Below are 15,279 nucleotides of genomic sequence, written 5' to 3'. Positions count from 1 at the left end.
CACATCAAAGCAGGCATTGAGGCAAATGACCCACAGGACCCATTACTTTTTCCCGCACAAAAATTTCTCATATCAGTTACTACATGTCCTTTCAATTGCCAATGAATCATCAAAAGCACCAGTTTCCTCCGTTTCTGCGCTCTGAACAATGTTCAGTAATATGAGTCTTAATCTCCCGGTTTGTCTTACTGATATAAATTGATAAACATGGGCATATGAATTGCATAAAAAAACTCCTATCATATTGCAATCCATTTGAGTTCTCTATGATTATACTTTTGAAGAAGACGTTGAAAATGCGTTAGTTCCAAAACATATTGACAGACCACACAACCCCCACACCTATACCAAAATTGTGTGTGCAGATTTGGTTGTGCGCCTAGTTTGTACACGCAGTTTAATTGAATGACCTAATTAATTCCAATTGGCTTATTACCAAGCAGTTATTGGCACTAATTAGATTTAATTGGAACTTATATGCCTAAACATGCAAAAAAAAAAAAAGGCACGGAAATGGAAGGGTCATGGGCAGAATGGGGGCATTCCTAGTGGCATTGTAGAATACAGGGCATACATGCCCAATTTAGATGCATACATTTACACTCCGGTTCAGTTGGTGCAAATGGCCACGCTTAAAATTAAGCACAAGAGTCAGGCATAAATGCTATTCTATGAACCACACCTAACTTTAAGCGTAGCTTATAGAATGTCGCATTTTCAGTGCCGATTTTTTTTCTGCACCTTACATAGAATTCACCCCATCCATTAGCTGGCAAATCTACAGGAGAACATCTCAAAAAAGATTTCACCAAATAGTCCTGCAGATTCTTTCTCCTGGTAACTTGAGAATTATTTGATTTGTGCCTAAACATGCCAATTTTTACAAATTATCTTCCTGATTGCACTTCAGATAAGTGATAGTTTTTGTTTTTTTTGTGGATATGAACTGTCTTTATAAATATAGAGGGCAATAATGAAAGACTGTGTAGAGCTAAGTTGTGTATGGGAAGTTAAATTTGAGGCCTTTTTTTAAAGTAAAAATTTAATTGAAAATAAATTGATAAAGAAGAGATATAAATGTTTTTATTCCAATACTAGTAAAAAAGGCCCGTTTCTGACACAAATGAAACGGGCGCTAGCAAGGTTTTCCTTGGAGTGTGTATGTTTGGGAGAGTGTATGTGAGAGTGACTGTTTGAGAGTCAGAGTGAAAGTGTGAGTGTGTGAGAGAGAGAGTGAGTCTGGGTGTGAGTGTGTTTGTGAGAGAGTGTGTGTGAGAATGAGAGTGTGTGCAAGTGTGTATGTGAGACACAGTGTGAGAGAGAGTGTGTGTGAGACACAGATTCTCTGTGAGAGTGAGTGTATGACACCAAGCGAGTGTGTGAGTGACTGTGTGGCACATAGAGAGTGAATGTGATACAGTGTGAGACAGAGTGTGTGAGAGTGAGAGTCAGAAAGACATTGTATATGAGAGAGAGAGTGTGAGCCGTGCCCTCCCAATCCATGGCCATCTGTCCCCTGCCCCCTCCATTCATCCTTTTCCAGCAATTCCCCTCTGTCCCTGAGCCCTGCCCTCCCAATCCATGGCCATCCATGTTTGTCTGTCACCTGCCCCCTCCATTCATCCCTATCCAGCATTTCCCCTCTCTGCCTGAGGCCTGCCCTGCAATCCATATCCATCCATGCCCATCTGTCCCCTCCATTCATCCCTATGCAGCAATTCCCCTCTCCCTGAGTCCTGCCCTTCCAATCCATGCTCCTCTGTCACCTGGCCCCTCCATTTTTCCCTATCCAGCATTTCCCCTCTCTGCCTGAGGCCTGCTCTGCAATCCATATCCATCCATGCCCATCTGTCCCCTCCATTCATCCCTATCCAGCAATTCCCCTCTCCCTGAGTCCTGCCCTTCCAATCCATGCCCATCCATGCTCCTCTGTCACCTGGCCCCTCCATTTTTCCCTATCCAGCATTTCCCCTCTCTGCCTGAGGCCTGCTCTGCAATCCATATCCATCCATGCCCATCTGTCCCCTCCATTCATCCCTATCCAGCAATTCCCCTCTCCCTGAGTCCTGCCCTTCCAATCCATGCTCATCTGTCACCTGGCCCCTCCATTTTTCCCTATCAGCAATTTCCCTCTCTCCCTGAGTCCTGCCCTCCCAATCCATGCCCATCCATGCTCCTCTGTCCCCTGCCCCCTCCATTCATCCATTTCCAGTAATTCCCCTCTCTCCCTGTGCCCTGTCCTCCTAATCCATACCCATCCATGCTCCTCTGTCCCCTGCCGCCTCCATTCATCCTTTTCCAGCAAGTCCCCTCTCGCCCTTCCATGACCCCCCCCCCCCTCGCATCCATGCTACTCTCTCTCCCATGTCCCAGCCTGGCCCGCCCACTTCTCCCCCCCCCCCTTCGCATCCATGCCTCGCATCCATGCCCCCCCACCCCTTCGCATCCATGCATCCCTTTTTTTTTTTTTATTCTTTTTAACTTTACCTCCGTGGCGGTTCGTGCAGCGAAGCGTCAGGGAAGGAGGCGGCGCTCCCGACGTCTAGCTTTCCCTTCGCTGTGTTCCGCCTTGTTAGACGTCGGGAGCGCCGCCTCCTTCCCTGACGTTTCGCTTCCCGATTTGTTTGTTTTTTTTCGCGAGGGCGGGGCAGAGACGGCTGGCTGGCTTGAAGGCTTCACACCACGAATCCACGAACCCTTCAGCCTCAGTGACGTCAGATGGCTTCATGGCTTCACAGAACGTTGTCCTCAGAACGTTGAGGGTGCGTTTTATTATATTAGAAGATTGCGTAATGTGTTAATATTGGCAGGTGCTACTAACCCGACAGCTCCCTCTATTATAGCTAACCATATCCCTTCCCAATAATGACACGGTTAGATCAAATATGTGGCACAAACTTGAGAGCAGTTTTATTTAAACAAAAGAAATGTAAAATTACATGGGCAGAGCATCTGCCTGGTCATCCGAGCTATCAGTTCCAACAAATCACATACTAGTCTGTCAGCTGTAAAACTTCAGACGCGAAGCTGGTTATTTACTAGAGTCCTTGTCATGGTCCATCATGCTAAAACTAGGTCCATTTCCCATACATGAAGCATTTTTATTTTTTGCAAGCCTCTTATGTTTCCTTAAGCTGAGCTGACTGCTACATTCAAGAGAATGCACTGGGGCATCCCGCCTCTCTATTCACATTATGCCCCTTGACAGTATATTTTGGCTCAGGTGAATTCCATAGATATGAATGAGTTATGTACTATCTGTGTCCCTCAGTCGCAGATCCCCACCTCCCGAATGCCACTGTAAGGCACAAGGGTGTAACAATGTTAATCACTGATAACAATAATCATCTCCAGCATCTGCTGTAAGTCATTTAGGAATAAATTGTGCCGAATATCGGAAAGATGAATTGAGTCATTCCTGAATATTCCCAGTATAACAAGATGAGCCCAGTCATAACAAATTTGCCAAACACCTGTTTTCATTATTCATTCACTAATCTGGTTTTTTATCCTTTTAAAATCCCATAGCCTGGATCCCACCCACTTTTAGCTGGGAATGGTGTCCAAATGATAAGCGTATTTTGCAATGAGCTGGCAATCTGAACCAAGTTGCCTGTGACTCCAAGGTGTATGATGGTGGCTGGTTTTGTCCAGGAGCTAGTTCAAGAACAGGCATAACTGTGACAGCTTCATCCCAGATTTCCCATACCAAATGAGCTGAATTCCCTTGTTGGCCAAAACCAGATTTGGACCAAGCAGACAAATGCCTGTTCTCCTGGCTGCCCATTTGTCCAACAGTCTTCTATGTTGCATATCCTGAACACACAATTGGGATAGGACAATTAGCTGTGGTCATGGCTGCACTCTGTGAGCAGATGTAAGTGTGAGCCCTAATGCCCCAGTGCGTGTTTGACCTCAGTGGAAAGGCCCATCTGAGATGCTAGAGTAGCCGCACCTTTGCGGAATGAGTGAATGTCATACTGATCCACTGCCAGAGCTTGCTTAAGGTGAAATTATTCTTACCTGTTAATTTCCTTTCTTTGAGTCCTGCTAGACCAGTCCCAACAAAAGGGTTGTGCCCCATACCAGCAAATGGGGGGGGGGGGGGGGGCAAAGAAATTCAAATATTCCAGTGACATCACTGCTATAAGGTGTGGTACAGCCTGGAACACTTCAGGATTCTCATGCCAAACAAAATTATGTAACACTATCTGAATAAAGAACAAGAACCTCAGGACCCACCCAGGATTCTCAAAATAAGTAAAAAGAAAAGGAAATCATTACTCAATAAGTATTTACATAAGTTAGGAAAGAACAATAAACCCTCAGATGGCATCCCAGGGTCATACTCATCTGGGGGAGAGGGTGGGGTGGATTCTGGACTGGTCTAGGAAAGGGAAATTAACAGGTATGAATAATTTTTACTTATCATCCTGCTAGACCAGTCCCAACCACTAAGATGTGCGAAAGGTTTTTCCCTCAGGATGGGAGCAAGTCATGGCCAACTCCACTTCTGCTCTGCCAAAGGCACTATCGTTCAATGCCAAAGGGAAAAGGAATGCAGCAAAAATCATGTCACCACTTTGCAGATATCAGCTAGTGTGGTCACCCTCACTTTCATTCAAGAAGCAGCCTGTGAACTCATTGAATGAGCCCTGAGTTCCCCTGGGTCCGCCATTTGATTTGAAATGTATGCCAATTCAATTGCAGTTTTAATCCACCTTGCAGTGGTGTGCTTGGCTGCCACTGGACCCCTGCATGGACCCCCAAGAGGAACAAGTAAATGATCTTTTCTAAACCCATAGGTGATTTCCAAATGTCCATGACCTCTCAGAAAAAAACATACCACATCAAGAACCCGCAGAACTCCACACACCTCGCCCCTAAAACATGAGAACCGCAACCTGCACTTCAAGGGAGTTGAGAGCCAAACCCTTATCCAGTCACTCCTCTAAGGAAGATAAAATGAGAGGGAGGTCAGCCTTGTGTGGCTCTGCACTCTTGCTCTCACATCATCACTCAAACTGATTCCAGACTCGAACATACAACAGTGATGTGGAGGATCTAGGCATCTTAAGGAGAGTATCCACCACCACTGGCGCATTAACCTCTGTGAGTTGAACACATCCTCTGAAGAGTTAAACCATAAGCCAAAAGGGGTATGGATACTCGTGGAGGACCAGCCTCTATCAAAGCAGTCTGGACTTCTGGGGAGGAGAAAGCGCGGTTCCATTAGCACCCTGATTAAATATGCATACCAGGGCCATAACAGCCAATCCAAAACCACCCAGATCACCAAGAGGCAGTGTTTCACAATCCTTCAGAAGACCTGCTCTATGAGTAGCCAAGACAGGAAGACATATAGGAGTTCCAGAGGAAGCCAAAGGCTGAACCAGTGCATTGATCTCCACCACTCCTCCTCCCTTTCTGTGACTGAAGAAAGTGGGGCATACAGCATTTTGACTTGAGGCCATTAGGTCAAATTGGGGCTTCCCCCCCAATCAATTTGCCACCATTCGGAAGGCTGTTAGTCGAACCCTCACTCTGCTGGGTCCAGAGTGACAGCTGAGAAAGTCTGCCTGAAATTTCCTTTTCCGCAATGTGGGCCACAGGGCAAGCCAGTAGAAGAGATGTCACCCAGTCGCAAAGTAGAGACACTTTAGTTACTGTCATGCTTCTGGTACTCTCCTTTCCGAGTCTCCTGTTCCTCCATCTTTCACCCAGTCCCTAGTTCTCTATTTTCATCCTCTGTACCCACCCCTCTCATCCCCTCACTAGCTCTAGCTCCATCCCTGCCTCTCCTTCCTTCCCTTGCATCTAGGTCACTCTTCTATTTCTACCTCACTCAGCCCCTTCAGAGATCAATCTCCTTCCTCTTGTATCGACCACCCAGTACCTCATTCCTTTCAATGTCTTTCATCCTCTCTCCAGTCTTCCAAGTAATTCACATTATGTTTCAACCTTTCTCTGCACTTCATCCCATTTCTCTTACTCCACATTTCATACTTTCACTTATTCTCCGAACCCATCCACACACTTCCATCCATACCTACCAATTGCTGGGTCCTCACTATTCCCTCTTCATTTCTCTAATCCATAATTCCCTGCTTTGCCCCTCCTCCAATTCTCCCACTCAATCACCAAGTTCTAGTCATTTTCTGTGCTGTTCCTCTACCACCCACCCCCCATCTCTGCGTCCCATCCATCTCCTGCTGTGTTGCTCTATCCCCCCACCCCTGAGCCCATCCATCTCCTGCTGTGTTGCTCTACCCCCACCCCTGAGCCCATCCATCTTCTGCTCCGTACCCGAGTCCCATCCATCTTGTACTCTTTCCACGGCTTTCACTCCATCTGACATTTCTTCTTCCTACATGTCCAACTTCATTGTGTCCCCGTCCCTATCCTTCATCCATGTTCAGCATCTGCACTGTTTGTTCCCATCACCCCATGTCTCTATCCTCCTCAAATCCAGCTTCTCCCCTTCTCTTCCCTTTCTCCTGCCCCATCCCAGGGCCAACATCTCTCCCTCTCTCCCCTGCCCCCACAGGCCAGCATCTCTCTCTTTTTCGCTCTCTCTATCTTTAGGTCCAGAGTCTCCCCCACTCTTCCTCTCCTATCCAGCCTCTCTCTTTTACCTCTACTTACCCCTTCCCCCATCCCAGTGTATCTCTGTCTCTCTCTTTCTTTACCCCTTTCCCTCCATGGCTTTAGTATCTCTCTTCCCCACTCCCTCATCCAATCTCTCTGTTCTCTCCACTCCACCATCCACTCTCTCATTGACCTGTCACCCTTTCCACAACCCCTGTAGTCAGGAATCTGTTTCCCCACAGGTGCAGCATCTTTCCCTCCCCCACCCCCGCATGGTTCAGTATCTCTCTCTGATCCCTCCCTCTTCCCCCAGCAGTCCTCCATTACTTTACCAGCAATGCCAGTGATTGAGACACTCATTGCCAGCTGGCTCCCAAAGTCTCTGCCGCGTCCTGCCTGCGCAGGAACAGAAAGTTGCATCAGAGGTGGGACGCAGCAGTGAGAAAACTTTAGGAGCCAGCTGGCAGTGGGTGCCTCTGTTTGCCCACCTAGCTCTTACTTCCTGAACCTCAATGAGACACACAAATTATCAGAAAATGGCAAAAGCTTTTGAGAGCAAATCACAGCCTTCATTCAACCTCAGTGGAATGACATCTGACTTGCTCAGCCTACTCAGGTATCTTTGCCTTTTTATTTAAAAAACATTAGGTTAACAGGTCAACAGGTTTACATTATAGATCACTAGTAAAAAATGGCCCGTTTCTGATACAAATGAAACGGGCACTAGCAAGGTTTTCCTCGGAGTGTGTATGATTGCAAGTTTGTGTGTGTGAGAGTGACTGTGTGAGAGAGAGTGAATGTGCAAGTGTGTGTGTATGACAGAGAGAGAGAGTGAGACTGGGTGCGAGAGTGTGTGTGTGAGAATGAGTGTGTGTGCCAGGGCCCCCTCTCCCTTTCTCCCAGTTCCAGGGTGGGGCCCCCCTCCCTCCCAGTTCCAGGGTCGTTACCCTGTTAAAGCTCGGCACCAGAGCCTCCCTACTCCCCAACCCATTGATTTCACCCAACCATAGACCCTCCTCTCTCCACCAAACATCCCACGATCTCCTTGGCAGTAATCCCTCTGCTTTTTGACACTCACCCCACTGACCGCACCCTGATATCTGAACCCCTCACCTCTCTCTCTCCACCCCGGCACCAAAGCGCCAGGACCAGGACAGGGTGCAGGCACACACAGACCTGCATAGCGAGTACCCCCCAGTTCCTTCGTCACCAGCTTCCTCATCTTAGCTGCCAAGATTTGCGCTTTGTCCAGGATGGAAAAGTCTGTTTCAGCGGCATTAAACCTCCAGAAAACCGCAGCGGAGAACAGCAGGGGCAGCAGCCACCGAAAAGTGCCCCTTCTACTCCCGACACACCAGAGAGCTAATACTCCGTCGCACACACCAGCCTCCCGGGTGCCCCCGGTCATCCTGTGTCCTCCGTTTAGTGTTGCTCCAGAAAAACAAAAAACGGCGACCCGCGCTTTGCCTGGGGTTTATTTCCCTCAGTTAACATGCACTCGAAAAATCGCCCTCACAACCTGAACACAAAACTTTCTCCTCAGCTCAGAACAAAAGAAAAACATTTCCGCCAGAGTTCTGTTCTCTGCTGAACCGGTTTAATGAAAACCTTGGCTCTAGTCAGACCTGGTAAGGAATGAGTTGTTGTGGGAGGGGGAAGGATGCAGGAGGCGGCTGAACAGAACGTCCGCAAGGCTCTGCCTGGTCCGCTTCAACTCGCCGCGAGCCGTCACGTGCCCCGCCCACTCCCATGACAGCCCCACCCACCAGGGTTGTGGCCACAATGGCTACGGTGACATCAGCCTGACGGAGCCTAGCAGACCAACTCAGGAAAAAGCCACGGACATAGGCAGCAAGACCATAGAACGCTGGAGGTGAGAATTATTATACAGGATATGTCACAAACTATGCACAATTGTCATGCACCGGGCAGCAGTTCCACACAGGGGAATAGTCCAAGAAAACTGGTTGCGTAGTCAACAACTACCAGGATGTATTGGTGTCCAGCAGTGCTATGCTCAAGTGGCTCTATGATATCAGCACCTACTCTGCCCATAGGTTGCTCAACTATGGGAAGAGGAATCAGAGGACTTTTCTCATGCAGCCGCTGGGATACCTTCTGATATTCGGGACAGGATCGGCAGTACTGTCATAAAAAACATTAACCAGGGACATTTGGGAGAGCCAAGAGTTCAAACTTCTCCTTCTTACCTACAAATGTACTCAATCTGCTGCCCCTCACTACCTCTCTACCCTCATCTCCCCTTATGTTCCCACCCAAAACCTCCGTTCACAGGACAAATCCCTCCTCTCAGTACCCTTCTCCACCACTGCCAACTCAAGGCTCCGCCCATTCTGCCTCGCCTCACCCTATGCCTGGAACAACCTTCCTAAGCCCTTACGTCAAGCCCCCTCCCTGCCCATCTTCAAGTCTCTGCTTAAAGCCCACCTCTTCAATGCTGCCTTCGGCACCTAACTCTTACCTTCAGGATATCCAGACTGCCCAAATTTGACTGCCCCTATCGAATTGACTACTCACTTGTCCTTTAGATTGTAAGCTCTCTGAGCAGGGCCTGTCCTTTTATGTTAAATTGTACAGCGCTGCGTAACCCTAGTAGCGCTTTAGAAATGTTAAGTAGTAGTAAGTAGTAGTAGTAGCCATTCTGTTACTGTTACACATTATTTCTATTCCGCAACAACTTGTTTAGTTCTGTGCCGATTACAATTTTAAGAGGTTGAACAGAATATGTCCAATAATTAGACAGATTAAGGCAAAAAAAAAACCACCCCGGCTACTTGTAAATGGTATTTATTAAAAAAGAAAAACAAGTTTTAAGATGGTGACGAAAAATCACGTAGTCTGTGGTTGTTCAAATATATACTGGCAGCGAGTTTCACGTTGTTGATGGCTGATAATGCATAAAGATTCTATCCGCCTTATTTTCGAAAGAGAAAGACGCCCATATTTCGACCCAAATCAAGAGATGGGCGTCTTTCTCCCGTGGGTGCCCAAATCGGTATAATCGAAACCCGATTTTTGGCGTCATCAACTGCAGTCCGTCATGGAGACGAACAAAGATCACAGGGGCGTGTTTGAGGCGGGACTGGGGCGTGGTTATCGGCCGAGCAGAGATGGGCGTCTTTAGGTGATAATCGAAACAAGAAAGGCGTTTTTGACGAGAATTTGGTCCGCTTTATTTGGACCTTTTTTTTCAGGTCCAAGTCCCAAAAAAGTGCCCCAACTGACCACCGGAGGGAATCGGGGATGACCTCCCGACTCCCCCAGTGGTCGCTAACCCCCCCCCACCAACCCCCCCCCCCCCCCCCCCACTTTATGAACTTTTTTCCCCAGCCTGTATATGCCAGCCTCAAATTCCATACCCACCTCCATGACAGCAGAATGTGTTCTATCCTCTGACAGCCTTTCCCTGGTTCTGATGTGGGTCTCGGGTGAGTGTTACCACCTTTTCTGTTAAGGGCACTGCAGAGTCACATCAGCAATGCATTGTGGTGGGTGTAGGGTATTGGGCTCCGTGATTCCACTAGCTTGTGTTAAATGCTACTCCCATGGTGCTTTTCCCTCTGCTTACTGGGTCAGATTGTGCCCTGTTTTGTTTCCGGTAGTCCATAAGGTAGTGGCCATTTGTGTAAGACATTTTTAGATCCCTTTCATGTGTTAGCCACGTTACAGCACTTAGTTCTTACCTTGAATGTTGCTGAAAGAGGGCACTGTACACCATTCTGCCAGCTCGGACCTACTGCTAATCTCAGTACCAGCGAGACTCGTTGCCAGTGGGGCACAACCTCTGATCTGCAGTTAACTGTGAGTAAAGGTGCTTATTCAAATAAAGGACGTTTTCAGCGAGATTAGTCTTCAGGTGTGAACTGCTGTGCCAAGGTTATACACCAGCAACAAGTCCTGTCCCTGGAGCACTTTTAGTGGGTACTGCAGTGCACTTCAGGCAGGCAGACCCAGGCCCACCCCCACCCCTAACACTTGTGGTGGTAAATGGGAGGCCTCTAAAACCCACTGTACCCACATGTAGTTGCCCCCTTCACCCCTAAGAGCTATGGTAGTGCTGTACATTTGTCCCTCCCACAACCAAATGGCTGAGCTGGGCGTTTTTAGTTTCCATTATCGCTAAAAAAACCAAAAACGCCCATCTCAGAAGGGACCAAATCCATGGCATTTGGTCTGTCCAAACCGTATTTTCGAAACGAAAGATGGACGCCCATCTTTTTCAATAATACGGTCTGTCCCGCCTCTTCACGTACCCGTTTTCGGACAGACGCCCTTGGAGATGGGCGTTCGCGTTCGATTATGCCCCTGCACGTGATTTCACCTCTTTAACTGTTGGAAAGAGCAGCAACATTTGATTTCTAATTTTACCAATAGAGCTTTTATGGAGAAGAATCGTCCTGTCAGATAAGAAGGGGCTGAACCAGTCAATATCTTAAAAATGATGGTACACAGTTTAAATTCGGACCTTGCCTTGACGGGAAGCCACTGCAGCTCCACAAGCAATGGAATTATTGAATCAAACAGATAAGATCAACCAAGCTTCCGCATTTTGAACTTTCTTTAACAGCATACTTAAACATCCTACATAAATAACATTGCAACAGTCTAATCTAGATAGGACTAAAGCTTAGATCAGCAATCTGAAATTTGATCAAAAAATTTAAAATCTCAAATTTTTTTATGAGTGAAAACATTTATGAACCAAAATTTAAATAAGATGAGGCAAAGATAAACTATCTTACCTCAACCCCTAATATTTTAGAACAGGATACAAACAAAAATGAATCTGAGGCTATGTTAAAGCCCTGAGGGAAAACCTACAGAAAAAGGGCCTAACTATAAAAATGTAGTTTTATCACGATTAAGTTTGAGATAATTACATAGAATCCATTGTTCAATCAACTGTACACACTTAGTAATAGTTCTCAAACTATCATGCCAATCTTGAGATATTTCAAATTGTGTGGACACGTCTTTATATGCAGGGATATCACATCAACTATAAACATACAAATTTCAGTAACAACAAATTTTCAAATCACTTCTTCCAGCATGTCACTGTGTATTCAATCATCTCATCATACGTTTTTTTGTAGACCTTCAGAATATGGCAGAGTATTTACTTTTATTTTTTAATATGCAATAGCCACCTAATTGTCATCGGTCTCGTTTGTATAGTTTTTCTTCAAACAAATTACTTCAATGTCTATAATTCAAAGCTGTGTACTTAGCTTTAATAATGCTGCTATCATTCAGACTTGCTGCCGACATGGCCAAGTTTTGAATCTTCTTTAGGGTAGCAGTCTACTATGATAGAAAATAGTTATAAAATAACCTCCAAATGAGAAAAATATCTTCCAAGCAGTGACAAACACTTACATCACTATACCAGCAACCTTCCTCGCCAGCAGCTAAGATGGCGGTGGTGTTTATCCATTGTGTTAAATGCACAAAACTTTATTTCACGTGATCATGACAAAATATTATTGATTAATACAGTCCAGAACTTAGATCAAACAAGAGACCACCATTCCAGTTCTGCATTCAGCCCATATGGCTATACCGATTTTAATTGATACCCATCGCTGTTCTTTGTAGTTAATGTGTGGCATTATTCTTTAAAAAACTGCATTTAAGACAATTTTTTTTTCTCAGAATCCCTCAGCACTGGATATTTCAGTTGTGAGACTTAAATCACGGTGGATACCTTCTGAAAATTTGGATCCTGCGATCCTCATTTTTCAGAGAATTATTCTACAAGAATTGGAGAAACATGAAATTAGTTATGATTTCTCGAGAATGTGGTAATTTTCTGTTGAATTACATCAAGCCTTGATAGAACTGCTCCTTCTCACCCATTACTTCCCTCACCCGTAACTGTCTTGTCTGACTGTATTATTTAGATTGTAAGCTCTTTTGAGCAGGGACTGTCTCTTTGTGTCAGGTGTTCAGCACTGCGTGCATCTGGTAGCGCTATACAAATGCTAATAATAATAATAACTGCAAGCCCAGACTGATGTATTGGTATTACGTGCCGATAAAGGTGGTGCAGTAACTTTATGGTCTAGATAAAAATATTGTTTGGAAGGTCACAAGCAATTGTCTGATTCCAAAGCATACAGAGTTTTACCTAAGGATCCTACTGCTCAACTTAAATTGGAGATTAAAACGTTGGTGGATGCTGCAGTTGCAAGATTTGTTTTGACTTCTAGAGAAGCAAAGTTTTTGATACAAGAGAGTCCTATAACTCCACAGATCTATTTTCTTCCCAAGGTGCACAAGAGTGATCAAGGTCCACCAGGTTGACCGATTGTGGCCCTAAGCAATTCTGTGTTAGAACCATTATCCAAGTTTTTGGATTATTTTCTAAAACCTGTAGTTTGCAAAGTTTTGTCTTTTCTACAGAATACCACCAATTTCTTGTGTAGTTTACAACAAATAGATCTTTCGGATTGTTGTTTTCTGTTACTATGGACATTACATCCCAATATACAGTGATTCCTCAAGATGACTTTGCTACTGATTGAAGAATATTTAAGAAAGAGACTGGAACCTCAACGTATTTCCACTGAGTTTTTGTTGGAGTTGGCACAATTAGTCATCAAATGGATTTTTTTTGTTTCAAGGGAAATTTTATGAACAGATTCAAGGAGTTGCAATGGGGGCATCATTAGTCCCCTCAGTAGCAACATTATATTTGGCCAAATTTGAAGATCAATTTATTTACAACTCTCAGCGGCCTAATATCATCTTAGTATGGAAAAGATTTTTGGATGACTTCTTCATTTGGATAGGGACCCAGAACTGATTACATGAGTTTTGTGAACAGATCAACTCTGGTCAAAGTAATTTGAAAGTGCATTTCAATGCCCAACATTTGAGATTTTTAGATTTTTGGATCTATAAAGAAAGCAATAGGATCCAAATTACATTGTATTGAAAGCCAAAATCTCGTAATATGTTCCTGCACTTTAACAGCTTTCACCCGTACCATTAGCCAATTTCTACTCCTAAGATGTATTTGTTAATCTGTGGAAGAATTTTGGAATCAAGCCAAGGATTTATTTAGGCGTTTTGTGGAGCATGGCTACCCAGAAAAAATAATTTGGAAAGCCTTTTTTGAGGACTAAGTATGCTCAAAGGGATCTGCTTCTGTGTTAACAACCTGTGGAAAAAGATACATTAGTAGCTGTACTCCCATTTTCGACTTTGAGAACTAAAGAGACAGTATTATTGAATGCTCATTGGAGGACACTAAAGATACATGAAGTATTTGAAGAACATCCAATATTTGCTTTTCGGCAGAATAAAATGATTGGAGAACATCTTTCATACAAACATTTGGACTATGTTAACATGTTCATGGAAGAGTTGGGATGACATAAATATGGCAGATGTCAATGGTGCCCATTAACCATAAAAGGTCAAGATTGGAGTTGCCCATCAACTTGCATCTTGTTCATATATGTCCTGTACCTCAAAAAACATTATATATACCATAGTCTGTCTAACATTGGTTGGATTTCAAACATTCCTGGCAAAATATAAAAGGTAGAGTGACTTAGTGTTCAACTTGGGGTGGGAATACTGAACAATTTCTTAACAGCAATGGATTTATCAATTAAAATCGGTATATCCATACAGTCTGAATCCAGTACTGGTGGTCTTGTTTGAACTAAGTTTGGGACTGTGTTAACCAATAGTATTTTGTCATGATGATCACGTGATAAAATTGTGTGTAAAAGTGGCTGATAGATGCCGCTTAGCTGCTGGTGAAGAAAGGTGCTGGTACAATGATATGAGTGTCACTGCTTGGAAGATATTTTTTGTCATTTGGAGGTTACTTTTTAACTGTTTCTATTTTCTACCATAGTGGACTGCTACCCTAAAGAAGATTTGAAACTTGGCCATGTCGGCAGCAAGTCCAAGAGATAGCAGCATTACTAAAGCTAAGTACACAGCTTTGAATTATAGACGAAATGCTCTAAATCTGCCATATTCTGAAGGTCTACAAAAAATGTTGCTTATGATGAGATGATTGAATATACAGTGACATGTTGTAAGAAGTGATTTAAAAATTTGAAAATTTGTTGCTGGGATTTGTATGTTTATAATCTTGAGATATTGGCAATAATAGAGTAATATCATGTGCGTATATGAAGTAAGGAATATCAAATTGTTCCAGGAGTCTACCTAAAGGCTAAGACATTAAATAATGAAGGAGACTGAGTGGAAATGAACACTGGGAAATAGATCTCCTTATCCACTTTATGGGATCTATCGAGTACTGGACTGGCCATTATCAGACAGAATGCTGGGCTCAATGGGCCTCTGACTCAGCATGGTTTCCTTATGTTACATAATTATAAATTTGAAGACAAAATGTGTTTTCATTGTAACTATCTTGGCGTAACCAACCAATTTATTGTACAGAGTACTAATGGTTTTCAAATATACTTTAAATGAGTTAAAATGGGAAGGGAGATGACAAAATTTATAAGAATGAAATGTCTATAACAAATTAGGGAAAATAGTGTTTTGCATTAATTTCAGCAAGTTCTGCTGAAGTTGTGTGCGGGAACTGCTTACCAGTGATCAAATACTGGGTTGTACAGAGTACATTACTAATCTAAGGCTGCATGTGTATAAAACAGTTTTGCACAGTTTCAG

The sequence above is a fragment of the Microcaecilia unicolor genome, chromosome 2, assembly GCF_901765095.1.
Source record: "Microcaecilia unicolor chromosome 2, aMicUni1.1, whole genome shotgun sequence".
Taxonomy (NCBI): Eukaryota; Metazoa; Chordata; class Amphibia; order Gymnophiona; family Siphonopidae; genus Microcaecilia; species Microcaecilia unicolor.
The sequence above is the reverse complement of the archived record's forward strand: the minus strand, read 5'-3'. Positions refer to the sequence as shown.